Genomic DNA, 6,844 nt, shown 5'->3' with positions numbered 1-6,844 from the left:
GTGAACCATCCAGATATTTTTTTTTAATTTTATGCCTGGGTCTAAGTTATAAATAAAGAAATGATTTAAGAAAAGGTGCAAATGAAATCTTAATAAAAATGTCCTTATACAAAATAGCATAATTTGTTTAGTCCTAATTGGTAAAATTTACATATTTTTGATATGACATCAAAATATATTTAAAAGTTGATATAAATGTTGCATCGGAAAATCATATTTTATCAACTACCCGCCTGCATTAATTACAATATAGAAAAATAGATGATCAAGGACTAATTGTTATTCATAAATTCCCAGTTTTATGAGGGACATTGAAATTAATTATCTCAATTAATTAGTTATCAGCAAGTAGGTTGTTACTACTTTGCTGAAATCTTTACATCACCAGCATTTCCACAATCTATTAAGGAAGTGTAATGACATGTGCAAATATAATATAATACCAACATCTTCACCAGGCTAGAAAGTTGGAGATCCTGAGTTCAAGTCCTGCCTTAGCCGTGAAAGCCAGCTGGGTGACTTTCGACTAGTCACACTGTCTCAGCCACAACCCTCCTCACAATGTTGTTGTGTGAAAAATAAGAAGAGGAGGGTGTGTTTGATATGTTTGCTGACTTGAGTTATTGCTTTGGAGACTCCGTCCAGCCACCTCATTCTCTGTCGTAATTTTTTTTTTAGATCTTGTGTAATTCTCCAGGCTTGAAAAGGGTTGGTGGGAGAATTAAACTTTCAGACTTGCGAGATTGTCTTGATGTGGCCTTCCAATAAAGTTGAGTCACCTCATGTGGTTGTGTTTCCTACCTGGTGTACCTGGGAGAAGATTAGCCTGGCAACTTTCTTCTTGACAAATCCAAGTTTTCTGGGAATCCGCCTGTTTTTCCCAAGGAGTTTACAAATAATCTCTTTGTTTGTTTCTTTGTTCAATTTATTTGTAGTCTGTTCTAAAATATTCTCTTTCATAGAGAAATTTGGTCAATGATATTTCATCAATACAAATGTAGTTTTTCAATATGTGATTGACAGATTTTGCTGAACTTTTGTCAGTTTTGAAGACAGGGGTAACACTTATTTCCCAACTCACAAAATTTGCAAATTAGACAACTCTAGGAGAAAGATTCACATGTGAAAAGACCATGAGTGGTAAGAAACCAGGCTTCCTGCTTTTAACCTTCATGGGTGTTTCTATTCCAGTTCCATCCGTTTCTGGAGACGACTGAATTTTGCAATCTTTCCAAGAAGTAACTGTACTTGGATCAAAATGGAGATGTAGCTGCAGATTTGAATATCATAAGCTGGGTTACTTTCCATAAGAAGGATGCCATTAAAGAGCAGCTGGGGAGTTTTCAAAGAGAGAGACTTATTATCAGCCAAGATGCTCTTTTACGGCTCAAGTTGCTCAACAAGGTGGGTGAAATATCGGTATCCTTTCTTTATTTTTGAAAGCTGTTGAACCCATTTCAAGTTGGCTAAGTCTGATCATTAAGGGGAAGACCTTCAAAGAGAATTGAATATTGGGAGCAGAACACATAGAGTCTTCTTAGACCAATTGGAAGGCTTCCATACTATTGACCAAGGTATCCTTTACATGCTGTAGCTTGAAACTTTTTTAATGCTGATTTAGCCATGGCCAACTTGGGAGGCTGCTGATAGTTTAGGATTTCAATCAATCACAATAGAGCTGGGAGGGACCTTCGAGATGTTCTAGTCCAACCCACTGCTCAAGCAGGAGATCGCATACCATTTCAGACAACTGACCTCCATTGATGAAGCACCTACAACCTCAGGAGTCAAGCTGTTCCACTGGTTAATTGTTCTCACGGTTAGGAAGTTTCTCCTTAATCCCAGGTTGCTTCCTGGTTGATCTGGAGGCTAAATCACTAAACGGCTAAGGAAACTAGGTATGTTTACCCTCTAGGAAAAGAAGGCTGAGGAGAGAGGCATCTTCCAACATAGAAGAGGGCATCTATTTATTCTCCATAATGCCTGAGCCTGAGGGCAGGACAAGGAGCTCATCAAAGGAAGACTCAACCTGCAGGCCATTATACAAATCAACAAAGAACATTGCTTTTAAAGTTGACAGCCTTAATTTCTAAGGAACTTTTCCTTTATATTTAAGTGGGAGATGCTTTTGCTTCACCTTTCCCCACTTTTCCAGATCCTACTGGTCAGATGTTTTTTCTCTTCATCAGCTTTATTCTATTTTAACAGATTTAAAATAATAATAACAATAAATCTGTAACAATAAATTGATTCTAAAATTTACTATGAGTACACCATCATAATAAATGAATAGTAAAAAAATAAATATTAATACAGCCATGAGGAAGAAGCCACTGCTTCTTTCCTAATACTTAAATCTTTCCTCAATTCCATCCTGCCAGATACGCCAGAAGCCAAAGAGAGGAACTAAATGAAGAATCTGCCATTGTTATATATCCTATGTCTGCTTAAAATGAATCAGAGATTTCATATTCACCTAAGTGAAGTTCAGAAAATACTTAGCTAATGTTTCTGAATGCCAGCCAAGGAATAATGGATGGAAACTGACCAAGGAGAGATTCAACCTAGAAATAAGGAGGAGCTTTCTGACAGTGAGAACAATCAACTAATGGAACAGAAGATGTGGGAGCTTCATCCCTGAAAGCTTTCCAGAAGAGACTGAACTGTCATCTGTCAGAAATGGTGTAAGGTTTCCTGCTTGAGTGGGGGCATTGGACTAAATGACCTACAAGGTCCATTCCAACTCTGTTAATCTGTTATCTGTTATCCTTGCTTTTCTCCTCAGTCCCTGCCTGAGTCCAACTGTGTGGAAAATTATCATCCTGGATTTGTCAAGAGGGCTCGAGAAGGAGAGCCAGTTTGCTGCTATGACTGCGTTCCTTGTCCGGAGGGGACCTTCTCCACTCAGGAAGGTGGGTGACACCGGAGGAAAGGAAGGCCTAGTGGAAATGAACTTAGCCAGAAATTTTGATGAAAGTGCAGATTAAAAAAAAAAAAGATTGAAGCTCAACTATTTTCTTATTTATTCAAAATGCCCAATTTCTTAGGACATAACCCAATTTCCTTAGGTATATAAGTTTTATAGAATGATATACTTAATATTTTATGTGGAATTGTTAAGCAATGCATCTTGAAAAATGTTCCCTTTATCAGCTTTTGTCCCAAGAAGGTATTTCTTGAAGTGCAAAGGAAAGGATGCTAAAGAAATATTGCTTTCTACTTTTCTCAGATACTGACAAATGCACCAAATGTCCAGATGACAAATATCCAAATGAGTCCAGAATCCAAGGTATCCCTAAAGTTATAACCTTCCTGTCTTATGAAGAACTTCTGAGCATCATCCTGGTCTCCTTTGCCCTACTATTGCTCCTAACCACAGGCCTTGTTTTAATCATCTTCATTAAATACAGAGAAACTCCCATTGTCAAAGCCAACAACTGGGATCTCTCCTACCCTAACCCTGGTCTCCCTCCTGCTTTGCTTTTGTCTCCTCTTCTCTTCATTGGTCAACCAAGGAAAGCCACCTGCCTTCTCCCGCAAACGGTCTTCAGCACCATCTTCTCAGTTGCCGTTTCTTCTCTCTTGGCCAAAACCATCATGGTGGTGCTGGCCTTCCTGGCCACAAAACAGAAAACCGAGTGAAGAGATGGTTGGGGAAGAGCTTGGCCAACTCCATCATCCTGTCTTCTTCTGCTGTCCAAGTTATCATCTGCTCCATCTGGCTGGGAGTTTCTCCTCCCTTCCCTGACTCTGACCTCCACTTCCAGCTTGGAGAGATCATCCTGCAATACAACGAAGGGGCCGTTGTCATGTTCTACGTCACCCTCAGCTATATGGGCTTCCTGGCTGCCATCTGCTTCACGGTGGCTTTCCTGGCCAGGAATCTGCCTGGGGCCTTCAACGAAGCCAAGCTGATCACCTTCAGCATGCTGGTCTTCTGCAGCGTCTGGGTGACTTTTGTGCCCACCTACCTGAGCACCAAAGGGAAATAATACATTGTGGCTGTTCAGGTCTTCTCCATCCTGGCCTCCAGTGCTGGTCTGCTGGGCTGCATCTTCATCCCCAAGTGCTACATTATCCTTCTGAGGCCGGAGCTGAACACAAAGGAGCAGCTTACAGCCAGAACAAATGTGAAAACATGAGAAAAAACACCATGATATTTAAAGTATTGCAAACATTCTTTTTATTTGAAAAAAGGCATTATTTCCACTGAGATAGTATGCAGGAATCGAAGAAAATCATATATGTATGTTTCCCAATGGGAAATGTTTGAAGGACTGGAATTCTTGTATCTCCCTATTTTAGCTTACGACCAGAAGAAATCTGGAAATGTGAAACAGAGGAATTTCGACTCCAAACTATTCTTCATACATGAGTGGGGCAATGATTTTTATTCATATTAATAAGGAGTGTCTGGATGATTGTAAGGAAGCTGATTTCTTGGAGGAATGAGAATGCGTTAACAAGATAGAAAGAAAGGGTTAATGCCCTCATTCCTCAATACTTTTTAGCCAAACTGCTGTGGCAACACAACTGATAGTTTCCTTTTATTTAGATGATGTCTCTTTCTTGAGGATAGTAACTGTGGGTGAGCATGAACTTGAAGTGTGCTAATTATGAATATTCATGGTTATATCATCTATTAGATATGCCTATTGATGATTATCATTTTGTCCTCCTTTCCAGAAATGTATAAATATGAGTGCATCCTTTTGTCTGTGGGAATCTGTCCTGCTGTGTTCTGGAGGGAAATTCCTCCAGTGGACACTGAATCAATAACAACTGCAGTGAGCCTGGATTATTGGTTTTTTGGGTCCTCCTGTGTTTGATTCCACAGAAACTGGTGTCAGAAGTGGGATTCACAATCTTCGAACTGCCACCAGGGACAACAGCTGAGGAACCCTTATAGGGTGAGGGTTGTGAGATTGATCCCATGTCCCTTCTTGAGGCCACATAAAGGCACTGTCTAGGAGTGTGTGTGAGGCCACGGTGTGCGTCTAAAAGTCTGATGTGGCTGGGGAGGTTTGTGGAGTGTTTGTGGTTCCATCCCAATTCTCAGCCGCCCTGGCCTTGCTGTGAGCTCAGCTGAGCATTGGCTGGAGGTGTCCAGGCAGGAACCGAGGGGGGAATTTGGTTTTGGAGAGGTCAGTATGGATGAACAGAGAATGACCTGGAAGCTCTGCTCAAACTCCCTTTTTCCTGCTGTGTGAATGGAGGAATTCAGATGATCCTAGGCAGGGAGGGAAGTGGATGATGGGACTCAGGCAGACTCTGCTTGGGGAAGGAATAGATAAACCCACTGTGACCCACGGCTGGGAGGGGGTCTGGTGCCCTCACTTGTGTTTCCATAGGCCTCAAAATAATGAGAGGGTGTGAAATTGGAGGGATAGTAAAGGAAAAAAAATCCTCCTGGGTGGGAAGAGAAACAGCCCCAGATGTGAATCCAAGGACCACAATAATCAGTGCAGGGAAGGAAGAGGGAAGCCTGGCCAGGAAGACCCTCCAACTCCAGAGACGGACCGAGATCAGACAGATCATGATCTGAAGAGAATCTCTCAGAATCTCTGGGAGAAAAGCAAGGGGGGGATTTCTCCACTCTGGGGGTCTTGCAGGGGGATCCAGTCCCTTCCCTTTCATCTCAATAAATCTTGCTAAAGAGAACTCTGTGAATATCACTCAGAGAAATGTGTCGTTCAGCAACTGCCAATGAATTTGACACCTTTGAAGAAATCATTTGATCAATTATTCATACCAACAGCAACTAAAAGTGTTTGTCTGAAATAATGAATAGGAAAAATTGTAAGATGTGGGAGCCAAACTCCAACTATGTTGTTTGATAATCTCCATGAGAACCAATGGCCATCCCACCAAGCCAGATGCTTAGATGTTCTCATCCAATGAGACCTAGTTAGCTCACCTTTCCATAGTTGCTCCTGCCCGGTGAAAGAAGCTTCTCCATGAGATCCACCATCCTGTCTCCATCTCCTTATTGGGTGATAAGGACACTGTAAACAGCTGGTTCTTTTCCCCAATGCATAGGCGAGGTTGAGACTGGAGTCCAGAAGATGTGGGTGGAGAAACCCCACAGGAGAGTCAGACTGCATCCTGAGCAGATTGGGCTCCTTGTGGCTGCACCAGGTGAATAGCTGCAAGCAGGAGATCGGGTGTGTCACGAACTCCACCAGAGGAAAGAAAGAGGATCTCCCTCTCTCCAAGGTGGGAAGCCCAGCAGTGCAACCCTTGAAGGCCTGATCTGGGGGGTTCCCCTCAGTCATCTCAGGCTGCTTCCAGCCCAATAAGCCCCATAAATAAGCCCTTAAGAAGGACTTTGCTCCAGGCTCCCAGGAAGCGAGCAGAAGGGAGAATAAAGAGGAAGTTCTGGTTACGAGATCCTGAATGTCTCTGGAGATAAATTCCAATGGACTATCAGGCAATCAAGGTAGTCCTCCACTTATGACCACAATTTCTGTTACTAAGCAAGGCAGTTCTTAAGTAAGTTCTGCCTCATTTTACAACCTGTTTGCCACAGTTGTTAAGCAAATGTGTGGGGTAGTTAACTAAATCATGTGGTCATTAAGCAAATCTTAGGGTGATCCCATTTTTGTTGTTGACATTTTGTGGAGGGTTGGAGGTTTCTTCTGAATGGCTTCTCCAGAGCAGCAAAGGCAGGAGAAGAGACACAAGTGGGAGGCCCCCAATCAGGATCTCTATTGGTTATTGGGAGGACATGTTTCTTTCTGATATCTCCCTAGAAAGAGCATCGAAGGAGTCTGTGTCCAACTGTCTATCCAGGAGAGGAGGGAGGATTGGAGGAGGGAGGGAGGGAGGGAGGGAGGTGGGGGAC

This window comes from Natrix helvetica (assembly GCF_964273705.1).
Source record: "Natrix helvetica genome assembly, chromosome: 5".
NCBI classification, from domain to species: Eukaryota; Metazoa; Chordata; class Lepidosauria; order Squamata; family Natricidae; genus Natrix; species Natrix helvetica.
This window is presented reverse-complemented; position numbering follows the sequence as displayed.